This window comes from Corvus kubaryi, unplaced genomic scaffold, assembly GCF_017639235.1.
Source record: "Corvus kubaryi isolate FWS band 111438036 unplaced genomic scaffold, C.kubaryi_AGA036_p1.0 37308, whole genome shotgun sequence".
Lineage (NCBI taxonomy): Eukaryota > Metazoa > Chordata > Aves > Passeriformes > Corvidae > Corvus > Corvus kubaryi.
The window spans coordinates 22,698,996-22,722,577 of record NW_024581096.1 but is presented as its reverse complement, the minus strand read 5'-3'; the positions used below and the strand labels follow the sequence as shown (position 1 = coordinate 22,722,577).

At 39.4% G+C, this 23,582-nt stretch overlaps 1 protein-coding gene across 4 annotated transcripts in view; it reads right to left on the bottom strand.

Moving 5' to 3' along the window:
- LHFPL2 (LHFPL tetraspan subfamily member 2) overlaps positions 1-23,582 on the bottom strand; it is a 121,005-nt gene that overhangs the window by 53,202 nt on the left and 44,221 nt on the right. For 3 of the 4 annotated variants that reach the window (XM_042028873.1, XM_042028874.1, XM_042028875.1), the window contains exon 2: positions 6,101-6,153. The exons of the other annotated variant lie outside the window; for it this stretch is intronic. The gene's annotated coding sequence lies outside the window, so the exon portion shown is untranslated. The remainder of the gene's footprint in view (positions 1-6,100; positions 6,154-23,582) is intronic. 4 annotated transcript variants of the gene reach the window in all.

Here is a 23,582-nt window from a genome sequence, read left to right as displayed (position 1 = left end):
AGAGCTCCAATAATTTAATATAGAAAGGGCCAGAAAGATGTAAGAGAATTCCTCTCTGGGACATTGAAGAAAAATGGTTAGACAGCCTCAAGAAATGCAAAAGAAATTCTTTATTTAAAACAGTTCAGTTCTAGTTGGTAATAAAGTACCTGGCTCCACCACTGAGCTCTGTGCACTTACTTTCTTCATAAAGTAAGTCTAGTCAGCCAGGGTTGAAAGCAGGTTTCAATGATAATGTTGGTGAGTCCTGACACAATGTATATAGATTTCTCCTTTCACTGACAGTTTCTTGTTAAGAATATCTCTTTTCCCAGACATTATGATGGCCACATTTAAAAAAAAATTATTTGTATGCACAAGAGTAACACATCTGCTTATCTTCAGACACATGTTGAGCATGCAACTCACAGATCCTACACTTTGGAAACAAGTCAGTGTGCTGCAGTATGTGGTAGAAGAAAGGAGGGGGGGTGGGAAGGGAAGAAAGGTAAAACGTAGTCTATATAGCACATCTGAAAATAAGCTCAAGCTCTTTCTAGTTCCAGCAGCTGCCTATAATGGAAAAAATGAAGAGCCGCCGTTGCCAAAGAAGTGGGCAGTAAGAAATAACAGATGTGAAATTTCAGCAACATCATTGGCTAGGTCAATTTCACAGACGGTTTGAGAGCCAGGGTCCCTGCTGGGCTGCAGCATTCTCAGAGGCACACTTGCTTTTTTGCTGCTGAACTGTTGTTCCCTTACACTCGGCAACCTCACCCATAAATGCAACTGACAGGAAACATTCATGTCCTCGCAAGTGTGTGTGGACTGTGTGTAAAGGCTCCTTGATTAAAGTTAGTCAGTACATTTTCCAAAGTCATATTAATATTTTGTGTGTCTCTTCCTCAGTCCTGTTCACCCTTTTTTGTTTCATGGAAATTTATGGTCAGTGGGGAAGAAAATACAGGTCCTTCAACACAAGATCTTATTACATGAGGCTCACAAAGAAAGTAAGATCAAAGAAGCCAATCTAATCTCTTGTATACATTTTTAAGAGAAAGGGCAGTAGTGAAAAATGCCCTTCAAAGAGTCAACTCCAATAATGCAAGTAATTTTCAAGGATGAATCAAGTTTCTTGACAGAGTTTAAAGGGGAAATTATGAATAAAAGGTCTATAGAAACTATCACATCAAGAGCAATTCCTGTCTCTCAATTTGCAGGGTTAAGTGGACTTTAGTATAATTTAGAATTAAATAAAAGGTTATATTTAGGCATCAGAAATATGCCTTGAAATCATAATGTGGATAACAAAGATGACTGTTACTTTAGAAAAAAAAAAGGCAATTAAAAAGCTGGATTAGAAAAATATACTTTTAGTGAAGAACACCTAGTATCAGCAACTAACATCAGCAGAACTGTAGCTGGGCTGTCACATCCACTGCAAGACACTCTTCTGCTGTGTGCAGAATATGGTTGTAAAATGCAGCTCTTAATAAGCCTAGGTTTCCATGCTATGTCTCATCCGGTGCATTTATTACCTGTTGGTGAAAGAAACGGTACTACTCTCCCCACCTACTTCCAGCTGCTTATTATGCCTTTGTCCATTTTGTTACATCTAATAATTTCTTATCCACAGGTCCCGCCAGGCCAGCATAGTGTCCTGATTTAGTTTTCCTTCCCAGGCAGTTGGGGTTTTTTTTCCGAATCAGATGCTTACCTTGAACTCACCTTGGGACTGGGGGCTGATGCAAGAGAGGGAAAGAACAGGCTGAAGTATCCCTTTTGGCATCAGCCTGCAGTTGCACAAGACCAGATGCAATATTAAACCATGCTCTGGAAACTATTACTAGCTTTCTTCTTGTAGAATAACTGTTCAAGTGTCTTCAGGATTCCACATAATACAGTGGGTTTCTGCGAACTAATGAGAAACTCTGCAAGTAAAAATTGTAATACTATAGCAAGTGAAGGACTCCACAGGCACCAAAGCACACTGACATGAACTGAGGCTCAATACGCGGACAAAAGGCCTTGCAATCTAAGTCAACAAGAGGAGTAAGAAATTCATTAACTTTCCTAATACCACGTAGCAGGTTAATAACAGAGGCAGAAGTCAAACGCAGGAGTCAATACAGGCTGCTCTATGCACTACACCGCGCTTCTTCCTATAGCAGCAATTGCTATTTCCTTACTGCTTGTGGTATGGCATCTCCATGCCAAGAACCGCACTAGGTTCCAGAAAAAATAACACTAAAATTAACCATTGTATTTGCTACTCCATAAGCAAATTATCAGTACAATGTGGTTTACACCATCTGAAAGTACCCAGTGCCTTCTCAAGGAAAGAACTTGAAATCACAATATTTTTCTGACTCAGTAACACATCCTTTCTCCCCTCTAATGACAGACAAAAGGAAAGAAAATGGAAAAAAAAATCCAGTCAGTTTTTGTTTCTATTAAATGGAAGTGAGGTCCAATTTGGGATTAGTACGTTTAGATCATCTTAAAGTTCTCCAAAGAAGGACTAAACCAAGATGAACTACATGAAAAATAAAACAGAAAAGGCAAAGCACAGACACAGAAACGAGATTTAACAAAACCAAATAAACCCAACAACACTGGTTACATATCCATTTTTTGCTTCTAAAAGTAAAACCCCACCCTGTCTCTGTGCTGTTATGTACATAGTACAAAACTGTATTGATATAAACAGGACCATATATCCCAAATCAAACACAAATCCCCAGAATCAATTCCCTCTCCCCATCTGTATTCTGCTCTTAACTACACGGATTTCACACAGAGAGAGAGACCCTTTGGTCACCTCCGAACTATTAACAAGTTTCCTATTTCAGGCTTAAGATATGGCAGGACTTAACCAGAAACACAGAATATGATTCCTGAAGTCACAAAATACCATCATGAAGCAAACTTCAGCACACAGATGACAGTTAGAACATCTTGAGCAAACCACGGCTTTCCTTCCTCTGATGGTTATCACATCACAAGGAAAGACCTAAACAAAGACACTCTGCTTGCTTTCCTTCATCTTGATTTCTCCCAGTTGTTTCCAAGGCCTAAAGCACAGCAAGGATCCTATCCAGGAAAGTTAGGTAAGTTTTATTACCTGAAGAGGAACAGGACTAGCTAGACAAAACATTTCTTTTCATGAAACACAGAAGAATATATGGCACATCAGCTGACAGGTTCCAGAGTAGCTGGGATGACCGAAGTCCATGGTCCAAGAACTGCACCTTTCATCAACCTCTGTCAAAAATACCAGCAAGTGGCCAGTGAAACTTCAGCTATTAAAAGAGGGGATCAAACCTCCATGTCTTCAATGACCTCATGATCACCCCATCAGAGTCCTGAGGATAACATTCCCCAAGCACATTAACATTTGCTGTTTTCCAGAGATGTCCAACACCGGCATCTGGCACAGCATATGCTTTTGCTAAGTCATTTCACCAGAGTGTGGATCACCATGAGCTGTGATCTGAGGTACTGAAAGGATCTTAGCACCCCTGCATTAAGCAATCACTTCTTGGTTAATATTATATGGAAAACTAACATAACTGGTGCTTTCTTGCCTAATACAATTTCAGAGTCTATATTTCATGTTTATTAGAAAAGGCATTATAAGCTTCTATCCTACTTATATCACAACAAAAGGAGCACACACACGTGAGGAAGTATGTGAATGCTCTTATAATGTCATTGAAACTTTGGGGAGAAAAACAAGAGGAAAGAGTAAGCAAAATACCAAAGATTTCATTAAGAGATTAGCAGAAGGTAATTTGATCCTTTAAAGTTTTATCTTTGTTGTTTATTTATTGCTTCCAGTTACAATATTATTAATTATTTTGCTACAACTGAAGTGAAAATTTTTATGTAAATAAGTGCTTAACTATTTTCAAATGTTTCCCCAAGAGAAATTATCCAATGCCTTTGAATAAAACACAGACAACTTGACTTTGCTATGCTCATCAGTGCATCTAGAGAGAGACTACATTATTTATATATATGTTGTAAACATGTACATTATTTACATACTGTTATGAAAGAAAAGTTATAATTTCAATTTTCTTTTCATCATATTAGATCTTCACAGAGCGTATCTTATCAATTGTGCAATTTTACCAACACCACTACACTTAAGCCTGTACACTGGCTTCCCACCTGCTGCTGCTAACACTCACTCAAGTTGTTTTTTAAGTTTGGTTATTAATGCTAATGCTAGTGTTTTTGTTCTGTTGCTAAGTGTCATAGGGCTCCCCTCTTAGCTGGTCTGAGGCACATTATTATAAAGTAAGTTATATTATCTGTACTACCCAAAAAGCAATTTTAATTTAACAACAGTCTCTTTAATTCTTAACTATCAGGTTCTTAAACAGCATCAAAAAAGATGCTGTAAAAAAGAATTTTTATTGAGTATTTTTTGTTGAGTAAAGATACATGAACTGTCTATAATGCTCTCATTCCGTTTGTGCACTGATGATAACATGGATACAGCAGTTTAGTCCTGATAATTGTCAGGCAGTGGAGGATAGAAGCACAGGGATAGATTAAAATGTAGGCAAAAGATAATTATCCAAAACTAACTGACAAACTTTAAATTCACTTATCTACTTTTCCTAGTGAAATACAAACAGAAGTAGAGAGGACATAGTAAATATAGACCTACATGAATGCAAATATTCTAAACTGATAGATTCCTTCAAGGTTTTAACTGAATGCTATTTTTAGAAATGGAGAACAAACATAATTTTACGAGGCCATTAAAGCAAAAAATAATTAAGAAACAAGGCAAAGGTTTCTCACTGCTTTGGTCACCAAAGTCAACAGCACATGGACCAAAATACATGGGCTCTAAACATTTGCTGTCAACAGCACTGAAATCAAACAAAATCACTTAAATACTAAATTTTTCATGTAAACTGGCTCTGCCATGGAAACCAGAGAACTAGAAATATTACATTGCTCCAAATAACTCTCTCTTGGAAAGAAAATGCAGTTGATTTTTGAAAATATTATTATACTCTTCTTCTATTGGCCTCTTTTCCCAGGCAGCCAGCAACAGGACAAGAGGAAATGGCTTTAAACTGCACCAAGGGAAGGTTCGGGTTGGACATAGGAAGGATTTTTTCACTTAAAGGGTGGTTAAGCACTGGAATGGGTTCTGCAGGGAAGTGATAGTGTCACCATCCCTGGAAATGTTTAAGAAAAAAACTGGATGTGGCACTTCATGTCCTTAGTTGATATGGTGGTGTTTCATCAAAGGTTGGACTCAATGATTTTGGAGGTCTTTTCCAACCTTAATGATTCTATGATTCTCTTCTGTTCTATGATTATTAAGTACAAGTAACACTGAGTTTATCTCTGCATTTATAAGGCTCTCTTTGACAGCCTACACCTACAGACAGGGAAGTGAAAATATATATTTATAAAAGGATTACAAAACTCACTTTTTAAGGTATTTGAAATTTTTTAAGTTCTTCCTTAGATCCTTCTTGCATTCTTCTCTAGTCAAAATGATACATATTTGGCACACACAATGCAAAGAATCAGCAATAAGCATAGGGGATCAGGAACATAATTTAACTTTACAAAGGATACCACAGTTTGCAGAGGGGGAGTTAAAAACCATGAACAAAGTTTGCAATTTAAAGAAAGAAAAAACTCAGCTCACAGCAATTTATTAACTTACTTCAGGTGTCCATGTATTTTAGAATGATATCGCATTTTATAACTGCTCAGTGTATAAAATTGCAATATTCTGAAAAGTCAGGCATCATTATTTTAACAAAAAGGGTCAAGTTACCACTTCAAAAGTACAGATTGAACTGTTACTTGAAATATTTTAAGTTTTCTCAAGGTCAGGGTGATGTGAGGAGGAAGCTTCACTTATTAAAAGCAGTTAATGAGACTACCTCCTCTTCTTCTTCTTAAAATCTCTGCTTAAAAATGTTGTCTGAATGCTCTGAACAGGAACTTGCTGCTCAGAAGAAAACATTCAAAAGGTATAACCTACTGAACATCTTTCACCCTTCATACAGTAGTAAAACTTCAGAGTCAGACAGCATGTGAAAACACAGAAAATATAATCAAAATTTTCTTTACTCACCACTGTCCCAAATACTTAGGTCTTAGTCAACCACTTCAGATGCCTGGCAATACCTAGAGAAATAATTGATGTAAAATGTAAGAAAGGTACACAGCCAAAAACATCAAAACAATATTCATGATTAGTGCTGGTGGCTGGAATGGTAAAAATGTTGCTTGTAAGAGATTATATGCACATGGGTAACATCTCACTACCAGGCCCCTTCTGCTTGGCCAGAAACGCAGCATTCTAGACATCACTCCAACCATGAAGGCATTAAGAAAAAGCACAAAGCCCTGACTTCATGAGAGCAGACTTTAGACTCTTCAGGGATCTGTTTGGTAAAGTACCATGGGGCAAAACCCTGGATGGGAGAAAGGCCCAAGAAAACTCACTAATACTCAAGGATCACCTCCTCCAAGCTCAGGAATGATGCATCCCAACAACAAGGAAGTCAGGCAGAAATGCCAGGAGGCCTGCATGGATGAACAAGGAGCTCATGGGCAGACGAGCAGAAAAGGGCAGAAGCTAGGAGAGGTAGGTTGAAAAGAACACAGAGAGAACATCTGAGATGCCAGGGATAAGGCTAGGAAAGCTAAAGCCCTGATAGAATTAAACCTGGCCAGCAACATCAAGGACAACAAGAAAAGCTTCTACAGATATGTTGGTCATAAAAGCAAGACTAGGGAAAATGTTGTCCCTCTCTGGAAGGAAACAGGAGGTGTGGTTACCTGAGACATACAGAAGGCTGAGGTACTCTATGACTTTTTTGCCTTGGTTTTCACTGGCAAGTGCTCCAGCTACACTGCCTGAATCGCAGAAGGCTAAGAAAGACATGGAACTACTGGAGAGGGTCCAGTGAAGTACTGCAAAGATCATCATAGGATCATAGAACATCCTGAGTTGGAAAGAACCCACAAGTAGAGTCCAGCTCCTGGCTCTGCACAGGATAACCCCCAAAATCACTCCATATGCCTGAGAGCATTGTTCAAACACTTCTTGAACTCTGTCAGGCTTGGTGTTGTGACCACTTCTCTGGGGAGCCTGTTCCACTTCCCAACCAACCTTGGAGTGAAGAACCTTTTCCTGATATCCAGGAAACACAGCTTCATGCCCTTTTCTTATGTCATATCAATGATAAGCAGAGAAAAGAGATCAACACTTGCCCATTTCAGCTTGTGAGGAAGCTATAGACTGCAGGGTTATGATTAGGGGTCTGGAGTATTTCTCTTCTGAGGAAAGGCTGAGAGAGTAACTACCCACTGCAGGGCAAGATCAGGTTTGCTACCATCCTCAGGAACTGAAAGTGCACAAGTTCATGGGACCTAATGGTGCACAAGTCCATTGGACCTGATGAGATGCATTCTGAGAAAACAGGCCATTATCCACCATATTTGAGAAGTTGCAGCAGTCTGGTGAAGTTCTCATTGACTGGAAAAGGGGAATTATAACTTCCATTTTTAGGAAGGGGAAAAAAGAGTAAGACTACGGGTCAGTCATTCTCACCTCTGTGCCCACCAAGACCATGGAGTGGATCTTCCTGGAAACTACGCTAAGGCACATGGAAAATAAGGAGGTGATTGGTGACAGCCAACACGGCTTCATGAAGGGCAAATTATGCCTTCATGAAGGGTGGCCTTCTACGATGAGATTACAGTGCTGTAGGTAAGGGAAGAGCAACTGATGTCACGTACTTGGACTTGTGCAAAGTATTTGATGCTGTCCTGCAGAACATCCTTGTCTCTAGATTGGAGAGACAGGGATTTGACAGATAGACCACTCAGTGGATAAGGAATTGGCTAGATGGTTGCAGTCAAAGAGTTGCAGTCAATGGCTCATGTCCAAGTAGAGACCAGTGCCGGTGGTGTTCCTCAGATGTTGGTGTTGGGACCACAACTATCTAACATCTTTGCCAGGCACATGGACAGTGGGATTGAGCACACCCTCAGCAAGTTTGGTGATGACACCAGGCTGCGTGGTGTGGTCAAGACACCAGAGGGAAGGGATGCTATCCAGAGGTAACTTGACAGGCTTGAGAGGTGGGCCTGTGCAAACCTCACCAAGCTCAACAAGGCCAAGTTTTAGGTCTTGTACATGGAACAGAGCAATCCCAAGCACAAGTATAATCTGGGTGGAGAGTGGATTGAGGGAAGTCCTGAGGAGAATGAACTGGGGCTGTTGGTGGGCTTTATATGACCCGGCACTTGAAGCCCAGAAAGCCAATCATATCCTGGACTGCATCCAAAGCAGTGTGGCCAGGAGAAGAGGGAAGTTACACTCCTTATCTACTCTGTTCTTGTGAAGCCCCACCTGCAGTGCTGTATCCAGCTCTGGTGCCCCCAGCACCAGTTCTGCTGAACTGAGTCCAGAGGAGGGCTGGAGCACACTGACTGTGAGGACAGGCTGAGTGAGTTGGAGTTCTTCAGCCTGGAGAAGAGAAGGCTCCAGGGTGTTTCCTATAGGCCACCTGATCAGGAGGAAGAAGAAGATGAGGCCTTCTACAGACAGCTGGGAGTACCGTCAATGTCACAGACTCTGGTTCTTGTGGGGTACTTTAATTACCCTGACATCTGCTGGAGAAGCATCACAGTAAAGCACAAAACAGTTCAGGAGATTCCTGGAAAACACTGATGGCAAGTGCCTGTCACAGGTAGTGGGGGATCCCACAAGGAATGGTGTGCTGCTCAACCTCATACTAACAAGTAGGGAAGGCTTTGTTGCAGGTGTGAAGGCTGGGGGCAGCCTTGGCTGCAGTGACCATGAGATTGTGAAGTTCAGTATATCTGGCGAGGAGGAAGCAGGGTAGCAAGTAAGATTGCAACCATGGATTTTGGGAATCTTATTGGAAGAATCCCATGGGAACAGGCTTTGCAGGAAATAGGGGTCAAAGACAGTTGATCTTCCTCCAGGCTCAAGAATGAAGCATCCTGATGAGCAAGAAAGCGGGCAAATGGGGCTAGAGACCTGCATGGATAAACAAGGAACTCCTGTCATTCCTCAAGCATAAGCAGGAAATATACAGGAGATGGAAGCAGGATCTGGCCATTTGTAAAGAATATAGAGAGGCTGTCAGAGTAAGTAGAAATGACACAAGGAAAGCCAAGGCCCACCTGGAATTAAATCTGGCCAAGGATGTCAAAGACAACAAGAAGGGCTTCTTCAAATATATCAATAAGAAAAGAAAAATAAGAATAATGTGGTCCTGTTACCAAATGGAGGGAGGGACCCTGGTAACAGAAAATGAAGAGAAGCCAGATTTACTGAAGGTCTTCTTAGCTTTAGTCTTCACTGACAAGACCAGCCCCTCAGAATTCTCTGACCCAGGAGACCAGGGTAAAGCAATATTGGAGTGAAGACTTTCCCTTGGTCAAGGAAGATAGGGTTAGGGACCACCTAGGCAAACTTGACATCCACAAGTCCACAGGTCCTGACAGGATGCATCCACTAGTGCTGAGCGAGCTGGCAGACACAGCTGCTAGGCTGCTCACAAGGAAAGAAAGCAAATGTCAACCTAGTGTCCAACAAGGGAAAGAATGAGGACCCAGGGAACTACCAGCCAGTCAGCCTCCTGGAAGGGTGATGGAGCACCTCATTCAGAAGGCTATCTCTGTTCCCATGGGTGATCAGGAATAGTCAGCATGGATTCACTCAGTTAAATTCTCCTTGACCAACCTGATTGCCATCTTTAATGAAACCACCACATGGATGGATGAGGCGAGAGCAGTGGATATTGTCTACTTCGACTTCAGTAGATACACTCAGACAAACTCAGGGCTGTGGGCTGGATGAGTGGACAGTGAGGTGGATTGAGAACTGGCTGAACAGCAGATCCCAGAGGGCCAAAATCAGTGGCACAGGGTCTAGTTGCAGGCTTGTCCCTAGTGGTGTCTCCCAAGGTTCAATGCTTAACCGTCCAACTTGTTCATCCATGACTTGCATGAAGGGACAGATGCCTGCTCAGCAAATTCACCAATGATACAAACTGGGAGGAGTGGCCAATACCCCTGAGTGCTGGATAGGCTGAGGGAGCTGGGCCTGTTCAGCCTTAAGAAGAGATGCCTGAGAGGGGACCCCATCAATGTATACAAGTATCTGAAGGGGAAGTGCCAAGTGGATGGACCAGGCTCTTTTCAGTGGTGCCAAGCAGTAGAACCAGAGGCAATGGGCAGAAACTGATACACAGGAAATTCCACCTGAACATGAGGAAGAACTTCTTTACTCTGTGGCTGGCTGAGCACTAAAACAGATTGCCCAGAGAGGTAGTGGAGTCTCCCTCACTGGAGATATTTAAGAACTGCCTGGACACAGTCTTGTGCCATGTACTCTAAGATGTCCCTGCTTGAGCAGGGAGGTTGGACCACAGGACCCACTGTGGCTGGTTCTTTCCAACATGACCCATTCTGTGATCTCCTAGCAGCCTTCCAGTACCTGAAGAGGGCCTAAAAGAAAGCAAGAGAATGACTTTTTACAAGAGCATGTAGTGATAGAACAGGGGGTAGCGGCTTTAGACTGGAAGAGGGCAGGTTTAGATTAGATGTAAGGAAGAAATTCACTGTGACGGTGGTGAGGCACTGAAACAGGTTACCCAGAGAAGTTGTGGATGACTCATCCCTGAAGTTTCCAAGGCGAAGTTGGATGGGGCTTTGAGAAACCTTGCCTTGTAGAAGATGTCCCTGCCCATAACAGGAGGCTGGAAGATCCCTTCCTTTAAGATCCCTTCCTTTGAGATCCCTTCCAACCCAAACCATTCTCTCATTCTGTGATCTTGTGATTCTATGAAGCAGTAACACATAAACTAAGCATGCACAAAATCAAATCTTTCTCTTCCTCTATTTTACTAATAAAGTATACCAAGATCTGAAAATACATTTAGGATTACTTGTATATTCCGTGGCAACTTAAAATAACACTTTAAAATCAGGTATGGGTTAGGAAGAACTCCAGAAGTTCCTAAGCCTGAACCACTACATCCCAAAAATGCACCTCTAAACTACTGCCACATAATTTCATGGAATTAAGCAAGGACAAACACTAATTCCTGTACCTGAGATGGACTAATCCCTTAGACAGACTGGGCACCGGCTACCCAGAAACAGAGGTAGTGGTCTGGGCAGAAAGTGGTCTAAACATGAGCCAACTGTTAGCCTTGGCAACAAGGAAGGCCAAGAATATCCTGGGATATGTTTCCAGGCTAAGATCCCACTAATAAGCTATTATTCACCTTCAGCCAGCACTTCAGAAATACACATCTTGAACAGGTAATCCAGTTTTGAATCCCCACTACCAAAAAGTAACAAATTAAGGTGATAAAAGTAAGGTTAGGTTGATTCAGCAATACTGAAATACAGAACTGCACACAGTAATAGCAAATCCTGCATTTTTATACATTCATCAGGACAAGACATATGAAGAACCTCCCCTTACATAAAAGAACAAAGTGAGTCAGAAGGTCAGTTCACTTGTACAAAGAGAGATAATTCGGCCTCGATGAAGATGGTTTAACAACAGAAAAGCTGGTGCAGAACTTTCAACAAAGTGTGCTTCTGAGGACAAAGGAAAGTGTACTAGAAGCACTGCAAAGTCAAGCACAGCTTAAAATGACCTCTGAATTCCAGGCACACAGACTATTCCTTCAGGGGGAAAAAAAAGGAAACAACACCAAAAACCCCCAACTGACTGGACCAAGTAGCTGTAATTACTTCAGCTTTTCTGTCTCAAAAACAGTTAGCATGGCAATGAAAATACAGCAATGTTAGCAGAGGAAGAGACTATTTTCAAGAACGAAAAAGACCAAATCGTTTTCTTTAAACTCAAGTAACAAAAAATGCAGCATCAATTTTAAGTACATGTAAACAAACCTAATTGTCTGAATAGTCCATTAGGTGGTGCTTTTAAGGAAAATTTCCTTGCTTGGAGTCTGAGCTCCCTAAACAAGAGTAGTACAGGCAGGGTAAGAGAGGATCAGCCCACAGAGGAAGGTCTAGGAAAGCCTCTCTCTCACAGAGCCATCCACCTGCCAAAGGCACAGCAGTTGTCTTCCTCACATGCACACAAAAACTAAAAAAACCCTAAAACTTTGAAAAAAGAGGAAAATAAGTATTATATTTAAAAAGTCTCCTTTTTGTCACCATATTTGTGACAAAGCTAACAAGAAGAAAGTCCCCACACCTTCCACTACCCTGTCACCACACAGGCAGTGTACACCTCCCTTACACTGCAGAAGGTCAAATCCTCCTAAACAAATCAGAATGGGAAAAACACATGTATGCTCTCATTCCTTCTCTAAGGAGCTCTTACAAATTTTGCAATAGCTCAGACAGATTTCTATAACAGCTGGCAAAAATACATGAAATCTGTTTCTTCCTTTCTACTCAGCTAGCTGTAAGTTTGGTTGCATCAGCCCCAGCCCTCCAAAAAAGGTGGAAACACTACTTCTTCATCCTTCATCTTTCTGATTTGCAAGGGATAATTGTCTCAGCACAACTAAGGGAGAAGGAGTCTCTGTAACAAGCAGAGCCTTTGATTTAAAGTTTTCTTATTTACAGTCAACAGGAGAATCAGACTGGACACTGCTAAGAGAACACAATAGGTTTGGTAACATTCCCATGTCACATACCCTGTCTTTGTACACAATAGGAAGTGGGTATACTTAGGCTCCCCAGCACAAATACAATAAAAAAGAATGCAGATATATCTGCTGTATCTTAAAACATCCTTTTCAAGTAGCTTTTTCTTCAGATATACTACTGTGCAATACTTCCATGTATTATATAACAGCAAGTACTGAAATCAAAGAAATATTTACTTACTTCAAGAAGGTTTGTATGACCAATTATGTCACTATGAATAGAAATAATGCATTCAATGGGTTCTTTGTCTTTTGCTATCAATGCAGAACAACATGAAATGAAAAAAGAAATTAGTATTTCATAGGCATCATTAAGGCTAACTTCAGAAATAACAGCAAAACAAGAAGGGGAAAGTACTTTCTTTAGGAATATATTGATAGTAAATTAAAAAAGCCCCTCACAAATAAAATCACCCTTTAAATTAATTACAATGCTTAAACATCATAGGAAGCTAACAACTCAATATATACAACAGATATTTTTAACATTTCTTCTCAGGCTCATTCTTCTCTGTTTCACACAAACATATTAAAAAAAAAATCCATTTTTTCTTTTTGTATTATCTACCTATTTGTTCAGTCTAGAAGATCATGCTACATATCTATTTGTATGTAATTTGACGCGAATTCAAGAGAGTCATATAGAACAACTTAATTTACAAGCTATTTCAGTGAGAACAGAATAAAAAAAATTGTTATACTACAAAAATATTTCCCCCAAATGCACCTGTCCTGAAGTTTACACTTAATAAAAGCCAGATGTACTTCTAATACACTGATCCCTGCTCTTAATGACAGTTTTCCCACTGCACGACCTCAACTAAGAAAGCAGCACAGCATACTTTTATACATCATTAAAATGTTTAAACCAAATAATAATTTTTATAATTCTAGCAATTCTCACAAAACTAAGCAGAATAAATACAGAAGCATTAAGAGACCTGCACTGCAAATGAAAGAACCCTCTTAGCCTGTTAAATAATACGATAACACCTGCGTGGTAAATGAATCAAATTACATTTCTTAAACAAGCCAGTCATTACCCACTAAAGCAAAAGTATGCAAATTTAGTTTTAGTAAAGTTATTCTCTAAAATTTACTTTAGCTTCTAAGGTTTGTTTTAGCTAAGCATAAATCTTTATTTGAAGTTAATAATATAGAACATCAGCCATGAATCCAACCTCACATTCACTGAAATCAGTGGGAGCTCTTATCTTTAGCATTATCCACGAGGATAAAAGGACATAAATTGTTTACTTTAAAAGCAGTGTAAAAGCACTTAACAAGTTCACTTTACAACATGCTTCTTAAGTCACATCTCTGTGTCACAGGGACTACAAAACTTCCACAGCTGCTCCATGAGTTACACCACAGCCAGTGCTTCAGTCTTGCTCCGTGCAGCCCTCTGCCAACTCAAGGCAGCCCAAGCTTTGCAGCAGTATCTCTACTATGTACATCTACAGACACTAAAATTCCTTGGCTCCATTTTGGCCATAAAGCTGCTCTAAGTGGCCACCACAGAGAAGAACTAGACAAGAAGTGATTCAGAAAGCAGCTTCACCCTGGGGCCAGCACCTCTCAGCAACCCGTTCCCTGCGCGCAGATGATGAGAGGAACAGGTCCCATGGGCAGCCCAGTGACCATCGGACACAGGGAGGCTTCAGGTCAACACCACAGCAGCAGAGGACTGGAACAGGCACATTGGCAACACAGCTCCAACATGGACTGATGGCACCAGGCTGGGCTGAAACAGACTTCTGGGCCCCCAGGTAAGAACATGGGAAGGACCCAGAGGAGGCTGAGGCCCATGAGTGCCCTGGAGCCCTGACATGGGGTTGCTAATCAAATGCTCTAACCAGTAGCATGCTCCTCAGCAATGAGCTAGAATCACTTGGCAAGCTCAGGCTATTCTTCTTAAATGTCAGCTGGCTTAATAAATAACAACTTTTGATGAGTATTATTAGCATTTGAATTATTGCTCCCAGATTACCGCACATCGGCCTGCAAAATCCAAAGTTTACAAACAAAGCTGTCTTCTGGCAGAAGTGGAAGAGAATGTCTCCAAGGGAGGCAACTCAGTTATCTTTTCCTGAAGGTCTAGAGATGGCAACTGTGGAGTTCTGTTACATCATAAACAATTAATAGTTTTTTTTATTTAATCAGTACATCTCGAGACTGCTGCTGAAAGCTGCAGAGCTATCCCATTATGGTATACTGGAGTAAAAAGACTTCTATCTTACCCACCCACACATGCTTTTTAAACCAACAGCTGCAGAGTTTGTTTGGTTTTCAATCTCACACCTCCTTCTCCAGCCAAAGTTGTAGTCAGAGTACATCATGGTGATGTGACTATTACAAATCAATGAAATAATCCTTAAAATGTCCAAATTGCCTGATAACATTCCTGCATTTTCCAGTAATGCTGCATTATGAACAGAATTAGGACTGAATTAGGAACCTGTTTGCTTTGTGGTTCCACTCTAAATAAAAACAAAAAAAAAATTGCTTAAACACAATCTTTCTCTCCCTCCCAAATAAACACAGGCCTGCCATAACACTTGAACTTTCTTTACATTTGAGACAAGATATCTAACAAAGCAACCAACCAAAGAATGAGGGCCCAACTTACTAAGACACCAACAAGCTGTTAAGAGTCCTCAAAATAGAAATTCAAACTTCTCTATGGTGTCAGGAAAACAAAATTGTTTACTCTATGCATATATTCTACACTGAACTAACTTCCATGCCTTCTTCACAGCTTTCATCTACATTGAAGCAATAAAAATAGACACATAAACAGTATTTTATCAAAATAAAGCACCCAGAGGTACAACCTGTGACCTTCTACCACTGAAAAATTGCTTTCTAATCCTGAAAGATTTCAGTGTTTCATGCAATGATTTTGCTAAATGACAAAATCTTGAGGTTAAGCCATTCACTTTGACCTCAAAGCAAACTTCTTTCTGCCAATATTATCTAGACATTTCCACCTAGCAGGCCTATCGTGCACTCAAGACCTTAATTCAAAGCTAAAAATATTACATAGAGCACATTAAATTGTATTCAGATCTTCTACAGCTCATGTTTCCCAACACTTCCTCAGTCTTGTAAAAAAACAAAACCCAAAATCCAAAACCCAAACCCAGCGTAAGGAAAACTAAATAAAGATGAGACTAAGCAACATTACATGTGCCTTTGTTAAGCATTTCAGTAAAATCACATTACAGAAATGAAAATCCTTACTTAAGTCCCATCTGCCGAGTTTTCCAGCTCTGGAGAAAACCCTGCAGTCTCTGCAGGCCTCCAAAAGTCCTAAGCCATCTCCATCGACCATGCTTTTCCAGCTGGAGCTTACAAACCCACAGAGGCACTCCTGTGATGCTAACCCAAGGAAGAGGAAATGAGCTGGCCACGCTTTGGTAAGAGTTAAGGAGCATATTTAATCTGCAGATGGAAGAATTAACTAGCCCTGGGGTTGGTGGGAATTGAACAGCAACTAAAAAATACATTAATTGTGGTTTTGTATACCACAGTGATGCTTTTCTATGCCTTCTAAATTTTTGTCATTTTAAGCTTTTTCTGAAGCAAATTTATTTAAACACTGCTAGAGAAACAATCTTTTCAGAAATGTTCTGGCAATACAAGAAACAGAAAATCCAGGTTTAGTTTTTCCTGAAGTCAATAATGTCCCCTTCAAAGACTGTCACAGTATGCATTTTGTAAGAAGTTCTAAATATCCTTTAATCTCCTCTAAATATTTAAAAAATTATTTAGCATCCATTTCTGAGTAAAATTGATATAAGTTCTTGACCATCTGAAAGAACAAGATTGCGACAACAACCATTCAAGAAATAGAGCAGAGGTAAGAAAGCTTTCTAGTTTTTTGTCAGAGGCTGATGACACGGTGAAACAAATTCACAAAATTAATGAATTAACAAAACATAATATGGGGAAGAACCACACAAGCATAACAAGGGAACAAGCTCCCTTACAAAGGCCCTCTCATCCAGAGATCTTTTAAAAAGTATATTAGCATACCTCCCACTCACCTCTCAGAAAAAGCATATTAAACAGTTTGAAGCTGCCCAAACCCCTCTGTTAAAACCAAGACATGCAATCTAAACCCATTTAAAATATTCTCAAAGTATTACTCATCAAAAATGCAGTTTCTCATTTGAGTTCTACTGGTACCATACAGACCTACTATCCGTACCCCATGCTTTTGATTATTAAAAGCAGAAGACAACTATATTTATTAAGTCTTGATAATGCACACAATGTCTACATCAACCACATTCACAAAGTCATGTTTAAAGAACATTAAATACTTAGCCATTTATGTCATTCTAGACAAAGACTAAAAAACAAGATATGGGGGTATAAAGGTATTTATTTTGAATGTTATCTCTTTTTTTTCTGCAAAGCATATAAACAAAATAATATCCATTAAAAAAAGTTATTTTGAAAGAAAACATGAAAACTTAAGGTCAAGCAGACCTCCCCAAAAACAAAGAAAAGGAAGAAATTGGTCACTTCACAGAGCACAAGCAAAACAGCCCCAGGAAATCCATATGAAAGATTTGTTTAAAAATACATAAACTCTGCTATAACCTTCACAAATCTCTCCAAAAGTCAAGCTAAGAGACAACATGTCCCTGGAACATAACAAACATTTCTGAAAGTTCCTTCTGTTCTCTCCGTCTCTCAAAACACTGTGTTTTGCTATCTTAGTAGGAATTAACATTTTAATTAGCTTTGGCCATTTGCTTACTACCAGAACAAACATAATGATGAAGGTGAAGGCGAGAAGTTAAGGAACAGCCAATGAGGCAGTTAGATGGAAAACTCTGTGGGAGGCAGGAAAATGCATCATTACTAATCTCCTCATGCCCCATTGAAGTTTTGGGGGCCACTCTTATTTTCAAGCCAAAAACCACACGCAGCTCAGTTCATAGCCTTTTTAACCTTTCAATATAATATAAGGCTAAACATCTATGGGAGTTTAAAAACTTTCAAGAAACTACTATAAACCCTGGAATATGACATAATCTTGTCTGCTTAATCAAGTTCATCAGACTTAAGAAGCAATAAATTTGCTAGATTCTCTCTTCACACACCCATTGCCTTTTATATTTTGAAGATTCAGGAAGACAAATTATTTCCAGGCTACATGGGATCAAGTAACTGAAAATAATCACATATGTGTAATCTAGACATTTTAACAACATTTTCAATTTGACAGCAGCAGAAAATGCAGATTCTGTTGAGTAGGTATTATTTTTCTAGACCTATACATACCTCAGAGGGCAATCACACAAGGAGCAAGTATCAATATCTCTTTTTCCATGAGCTTTCTTATCAAGTTGGAAAAAATATTTCCAAGAACAAGAATCCAACAATTCCTTAGGTCTCAGTGACCATCTAATGCACTGATCCATAATAATAACTCTGTAAAGTTGAAGTTCCAAGTTCCAGAGTCCCCAGGTAGTAACCCTTTCTCCCCCAAAACTAGCTTTCTGAAGTAGTTGTATTTGAGCTGTCTTTGAAGTGATTTTTCCAATGAAGGCTGAGATTTAGAACACAACATGAGTAGGTTTTCTGACATAATTGCTTTCTTATGGTTTTCCAGGAATTGAACATTGACTTTAAATCTCCTAGAGGCAAAGCTGACTGGTTTAAGTAATTGTTTCTGAAAGCACACAAATGATATGCAGCTACTTCTCAATATCCTTTACAGCATCAAAAGAGCTCTCAAATAAATGAAAATTACACATATATATGCAATCTCTCTTTCATATTCATCCACATAATATAGTCCAGCTCCATTCAGGTGGTCCCCTAAGGTTTTGGCTCTCTAGAAAGAGTTAAATACCTGAAACAGACTCTTGTCTTGTTCATGTATTAGTACCATTTTCAAAGGACTGTTCAGAGAATGAAGACTAACAACAATGCAAATTCTCTACTCCATGCTCAACTAACAAAGCATCCAATCAGTTCCCACTGAGCTCCAGTTAATTTTGTGTCCACATGTAAGTGATTAACAGTACATTGTTTGAAACTTAATTCCACATCTGTTCTGCTGTGGGACTTGGAAAACAGATGAAGTTTTCTGACAATTGTTTGCAGAGTAGATAATCGTAAGCATGTGTAATAGTATCCCAAAGTGCAAAACACCATGAGTCTAAGAAGCTTTTTTTTCTGAATGTTTTTGTTGCTTTTCTAACTAAGATAAAAAAATAAGATGCTCTCAGATGGAAATGATTAATACATGCTTAAGAAGTCATCCCCTTTAACTAAAAAGGCAAAGCAAAATCCAGACTTTCTTCCTAAAGGTCATCATTTCTACCAGGTAACTTTTAAAAGTTATGCAGAAATGGCAAATTCCTGCAGAACTACAGCACACAAAATACGTTGTTGTGTCATGGAGCACTGTATTAGCGAGAGAATGTTCGAGGCTATAACAGTGTGGCAGTCAGCATCTGTTGAACAGATCATAGATTTAACTGATACAGATGCATTTTCTTTTGATCTCTAGAAAATACAGGTAAGCACATAAAGGAAGACTAGATAGCAACTGTTCACTGTATTTGCCAATACAAGTGCAGACAGCATTAAAGCATACCGGGAAATGTTAGGCTCAAGAAAGCACTTTTTCTATGCAAGAAGCAGTTATACTGAAGAAATCTGCCACAGTTTGCTCTGGATGCTTAATTCCCCATTTGCTAGAGAAATAACAGAACAAATTACAGAAGAAACGATTCACTGATTAGCCATTAAACATAACAAGTGCTTCCTCCAGTAAGTCCTCAAGATGAAGAGCAGTAGAAACTATGAAAACATCAGTTCAAATTTGCTCTGTTTGGCTCTTACCAGATACTTCTAACTATTTCATTATGGTCTTACGTTATCGCCTTGGACCTTCATCTGACCTCCACATATAACAAGCTCAAGAGTTACATTGATTGAGAAAAATTCACAGGGAGGGCCCAGGGTAGATGAAAGACACTATTAAAAAAAAAAAAAAATTAATTCTGGGATTAAAGTAAGCCACCAAGATTAGCTCAATTGGTTAGAGCACGGCGCTAACATGAAGGTTGTGCATTTGATGCCCTTATGGGCCATTCACTTAAGAGCTGGACTTGATGATCCTTGTGGGTCCCTTGCAACTCAGAATATTCTGTTATTTTGTGAACTATTACTTAGCTATATATGAGAATGCCTCAAAGAAGGAACAAAATTTCAGTTCAGCCACACCAAACTGATTAGTCAGTCAAAGAAACCAGATACTGCTGCGAAGTGCTACCACGGTACTGCAAACTTCCAAATACTCGGTGTTTTCTTAAATTGGCACATGTCTGAGATACGGAATTACCTCACATTGGAAAAGGTGTCTTCAAACTTTTCTCCACAATCATTAAGATTAAAAATATGGATGAAAACAGAAACTCAAAAAAAAAAAAAAAATCCCAACCTACCAAACAAATTCATAACATTTTATTTGTAAAATAAGTAGCGCTGTTAGCTCTGTTACACACACATATATACATATATGCACACACACACTCCCCAGTACTGGTGCCAGTGGACACCAGGTTAAACCTGGGTAGTCCCATGTGGCCAGTGTGTTATAGAGGATGAAGAGATGAAGAACAAGAATGAGAAACAGAGAAATCACCTAAAATAAAAACAGATTAAAAGTGCAGAAGAAATCAAGTCAAAATAACAGAATTCATATAATTTAGGTAAAAAGAAACTATTCAGATAAGCAAAAAAAAGGTCTATCTTCTACAGAAAAGGACAGTGATGGGTACTAAAAGTATTCTGTTCAACAAAATTGCTGACACTACTTAATTAAGACATCCATTTAAAAGGCATACAATAACCAATTCCATAAATCAAAAGGCACAGAGAGGATGCACTGCATATTTTAATTATAAATTTTCATTTTCATTACGTAACTTAGAGAGCATCAGAAAGGCAAGATTTATAATGCAGAGCATGTGATTAGACAGCATTGTACTTTCAAGAAATGTTCCTAACATACCTGAATTCAAGCCACTGCAATATTAAAAGGATAAGCAATATGGCTTGGCTAAAGATTAAAATACAACAAATATCCTTATTTTTACAGAAAAAGTGGGCAGGTTATGCAGATAACGATTACCATGCCCATCAGCAAACCGTAAACAATAATGACTTTGAGTTTTATTCTATGGTTTTAAATGTCTTTATGTAAAGAATCACTGAAGGCTTTCTGAGGCAAGTGAAGATCAGAGAAGTCATTAACTGTCTGCAGAGAGTATCAGGTGAACAAACAAAATTCCCTCCTGCACATACAATCCTGCTGATGTCAGGACAGCACCAAAGCTAAGCATCCATGCTGCTGAGTTATGCACCACTCTCATGCAAGTCCACTTACTTCAGCTGTTGGGAAATGTCCCAAGGAAGGGACTTGACTCTTCTTCCATGTGCTGTGGGCACTGAAAGAGAGGTAATCCTGGTTTTTTAGCTTGAGTACCCTCTGCCAACACCATTTCCTAAAATACTACAGCATACATATAACATATACATGCATATGTGAAAAAAAACCAACAGAAAAGAAGCACCTCATCCCCACATTTATACACAAAAAGACTACAAGCATATCTACTTTAAATACTGTGTACAACTTTTCTCCATTGTGACCAAAAAGCTAAATGAAATTCAATACACATACGAGTCCCATGGGTCTCTTCCACTTTGTCCTTCTGTAATTGTACTAAAAGTTTGTCTGGAGTCTCTCCCTCAGGCATCTGGAGTTGACACTTCTCCTATTTATCTCGCTAAAGAAAGATCCCCTGCTTCTTCCCTGCCAATACCTTGAAGAATGTAATGTATCAGCAGGGACTCGAAGCTTGAAACTCGATCCAGTGTTTTCATAAAATGATTCACAGACTTGCACTGAGTTTTCTGACTTAAGAGCAAAGGGTTTCCGTACAGCAATTTGGGGCTAGATTAAACCACTCATGTTTCCATCAGTGGGGGAGGGAGGAAGAACACCATAACATGCAGCCACCAAATTGATTTTAGCATCCTGAGACAGAAAAGAAATTCCTATTAAAGTCCCTTCATACCTTCTTAAAAAATCACAGCAGCTATTTAATGACTCCTATGAAGTAAGAAGGGACGAACACAAAACAATAAAGAGCAAATTGAGGAAATAAAATGGGAACCAAGAAAAAAGTTTGGCTTTACTTTACAGGAGGGAAGACAGTGATTTGGAACTTAATTTTACTCCATACCAATACCTGGGTAACAATGAAGAAAAATCAATGGAGAATTTGTATCAAAGAAGCATTGATGTGCAAAGCTGAACCAATTCCCCTTTTCGTAACTACACAAGATGACAGGTACCCAATACAGAAGGACATGCTATTCTACCACATATACTGAGGAACTTGTCAAATGCTCAACACCACCTTCACTTCTACTATGACAATAAGTAAACTGAGCAACAGCAAGGCTAGTTATTCTAATTTTCTTTTTTTGAGAATGGACTACTACTTTGAAAAATTGCTTGCTTGTGCAAAATGGCATCTTCAGTTTCTTCGAAACTCAAAATGTCTTCCATTAGCACATCAGCCCAATGTCCAAGGGTACAAAACATGGAATCGACTTGTGTTAAAAAGCCTTATCCCAGGCTTTCTGAAACAGACCACAGATTTACAGGAGCTTCATCCAGTTATTTAAAGAAACAGAAAATGATAGGTCTCAAAGATGGGGTTCATTTTGGTCACCAGAAATCAGACAGAACTGCTATTCGTCTATATAGAGTCTTAAATAAGATGAAGTCTCAAAAAATATTAAACATCTTTTTAATTGCCAGGGCGCCCACCATTATGATCCTAAAAGCTGATTTCATCTTCCAAATTATGAATCAAGGTCAGTAACATATCTCAGAGAGTTGGGATTCATAAATTTCATTTTTTGATTTGAAAGGAAGGAGCAGGTTGTTATAGAGACTAATCCAGAAGCACAGCAGAAAATAAATTCATCACATGACAAAACTCTTGGTTTACATACAATGATGCATGCACAAAAATCACAGAACCACAAAATAGTTAGAGATGGAAGGCACCTCGGGAGATCATCTTGTCCAACCTCCCTGCCAAAGTGGGCCACTCTCAATGTAAAGAAGTTATTCTTCATACTGAGGTGGAAATTCTTGTGTTTATTGCCATTGTTCCTTGTCCAGTATCTGGGCACCACTGAAAAGAGTCTGGCACCATCCTCCTGGCACCCACCATTGAGATACTTATATGCATTGAGGAGAACCCCTCGTAGTCTTATCTTCCCTAAACTAAACAGGCTCAGCTCCTTGTAGGAGAGATGCTCCAGGCCTCTCAACATCTTTGTGGCCTCTACCAGAGGATGAGGATTGAGGAGGGACATCGGAAACATGAGCCGCACGTAGCAGGAAGACAGTTTTCACTAACAGAAACTATGTGTCTTTACAAGTCATAGGCAGGATAGTCTTCACAAACACTGAATGCCCGGAAAGGATACCAGTATGTTAGAATAAACACTGCCAAGTTTCTGCAACTTTTTCCCATTTTCTGGAAACAAATTTCATCCAGAGGAAATGCTACTTAAAAAAATTCAGTCATTTAACAGTATCTGTCCTTCGTCTTCTGAATACTGTATATTTACAATATTTCAGCACTTATGGGGGGCTTATAAAAAAGAGGGAGAGTGACTTTTTACACAGACACATAGTGATAGGACAAGGGGAATGGTATTAAACTAAAAGAGAAGAAGTTTAGATTAGATGTTAGAAAGAAATTCTTTCCTGTGAAGGTGGTGAGGCAGTGGAACAGGTTGCTTAGAGAGGTTGTG